The sequence below is a fragment of the Corvus brachyrhynchos genome, unplaced genomic scaffold (genome assembly GCF_000691975.1).
Source record: "Corvus brachyrhynchos isolate BGI_N302 unplaced genomic scaffold, ASM69197v1 scaffold46, whole genome shotgun sequence".
NCBI classification, from domain to species: domain Eukaryota; kingdom Metazoa; phylum Chordata; class Aves; order Passeriformes; family Corvidae; genus Corvus; species Corvus brachyrhynchos.
In genome coordinates, this window is record NW_008238838.1 from 6,096,071 (window position 1) to 6,098,338 (window position 2,268).

The window sequence follows — 2,268 nt, forward strand, 5'->3', positions numbered from 1 at the left end:
GCAGGAATGGCGAAGTAGGGATGACAAGGTGGACGGTGGAGCAGTGAAGGGGAAACTGCGCTCCTGGAATCATTCACAATGTGGTGTGACAGAGCCAGAGCGGCCTCAGTGCTGTGGGGTTTTATTCCCTGCAGGGAGAGAAGCTGAAGTAGCTGAACACACGGGCCCTCACTGCCTGCTCCCAGAGTTTTGCAGGGATTTTTTTGTCATTAACTGCCTTTCCAGAGAGCTTCCTCCTTGGGCATTTCTGTCCTGACCTAGCACAGAGCTGCACATCTGTGGTGCTCTGACCGTGAGACTGAGCCTTGGCTGAGCTCTGGGGGGCACTGACTGGGCTTGACTTCATTGGGCTTGGTGGGATTATGACCAATTGAACCAACAAGATTTAACACTTAAGAGTTGGACTCCATCCTTGTGGGTCCTTTGCAACTCAGAATACTCTGTGATTCTGCCCTGGTCATCTCATTCCATGGGCTTTGGAAGTAGAAGATCTCATACTCAGCATTTAATTCTGCCAGAACCTGGAGCATAGCAGAGCACCTTTGGAAAGCACTTGGTTGCCCCCTTTCCTAACAGACTTCCTGGGGGAGCTCATTGTCTTTTGCAAGGGTTTGTAACTTTTTTTTTGCTTTTTTTTTTAAAAAGTGCTGAGGGCTACAAAACTCTTCAGTCTGAACAATTTTACTTCTGGGAGGTGGGAAATACTTCTCTGTCTCGATAGCATCTTGAAGAAAGGAAACTGTAACTCGTTGTTGCTGTTCTCTCGTGTACCATCCAGAGGTGTTAGATTAGAGTTCAACACGCGGTTTGTGGTAAAATCATCAGTAATTTCTTCTGCTTCCCTCGTACTCTGTTTGTGAGGAGGGAGCAGGGAAGGAATAGGGAGGAGAGATGGACTTCATGGACTTTCCTCTGGTGCTTAACAGTGTGAACCACGTCCTCCTTGGCACAGGGATGATAACCTGCTCCTCACTGTTCTGGGAGCAGGAGATAAGTGAGAGACGCATCGCTGATGAAGCAGGAGTGCAGCTCCTTGGAGTAGGAGTGGGGAGCTTGTGGAGCTCAGGGAGAGGCTGCTGGGGAGGTCTCTGAGCAGCACTTTCTGGTGTTTTATGCAAAGGCTGCACTAATGGTTTGAGGCCATCTTGTGTTCACGGGAAAAATCCGCTCTGCGTGGAGGGGGAGGGTGCCTGGCAAACAGCGAGAAGTTAAAAACTAACCCAGGTGGAAACTGGAATTCAGCTGGATTTGCTGGAGAAATGTCCACATGAGCAGGCTGAGAAGGTCTGGAAATTGTGGAAACCTTTTTTTATCTAAGGGAGTTGGAAACTATTTTCCTTCCAAATCTGTGCTCCCAGAATGACTCCAGGAGATAGTCCCTGCCCTGGTGGTGGCAGTGGTTGCCTTGGCAGGAAGATGCTGTAGTGCTTTGAAAAGTAGCCTGGAAAAGCTGATTTATGGTATAGGATTTTCCAAGTATTAAGTTTTCTCCCTATAACTCATCAATTACGACTTGACACCAGTTCTTCCATTGTTTCAAGAGCAAAAAAAAAAAAAGAAGTGATAGCAACAGATCTGCTTCACACCAGACCTCCCAGGAGAAATGCTACAGAAATGCACCTACCAGTTACCCTGGTGGAGAACCAGCTGAACCTTCATTGCCAAACCTGTTAACTTTGTCTAACTTAAACTTTGGAGCTTTTCAGACTCTCATCAGTGCAGATTCTCTGGCACTTTCCTCCTGACGTCCATTTGCGGCTTTAAATCCCTTGCCTGGCATTGGGCAGGTCCCGGCTCTCAGCCTGCAGCCCTGGGGTGGGCAGTGCTGCTGGTCTCGCTGATGGCCCCTGTTTGGGTTGGTTTTTGATTGATTGCTGCTGCACTATTTTTCCGTAAACAGCGAGATCCCAGTGCTGTGACCCTCGCTCTCATTTTTCCCATGGATGCTTTTTCTCCAGTGTACCTTCTCAGAGTCTGAGTCAGTAGCTGCTGGCACTGTGTTCCCTGTGCTCCCAGCTGGAGAGTTCAGCCAGGAGTTGATGATTGCTAAACACCCCGGCCTTCCCGGGGTATGGTTTCGGAGAGGAATGTGATCTATGCATCGCTTTGCATTCATCTGTCGGCTGCTCCTTCCCCTCCTGAGGATGAAATCCCTGTTGGGCAGAGACTGAAGCCACTCCTCGAGCTCTGCTCCAAGGAAACTTGAGGGACTGGATCCACTGTTTTGTAGCAGAGATGTTTCTCTTAAATATTTTCCCTGTATCACAT

The 2,268-nt window shown here is 48.8% G+C and overlaps 1 protein-coding gene across 1 annotated transcript in view; it reads left to right on the forward strand.

Moving 5' to 3' along the window:
• The window catches only part of SIK3 (SIK family kinase 3), a 34,672-nt gene that overhangs the window by 7,574 nt on the left and 24,830 nt on the right, over positions 1-2,268 (forward strand). The gene's annotated exons all lie outside the window — the stretch shown is intronic.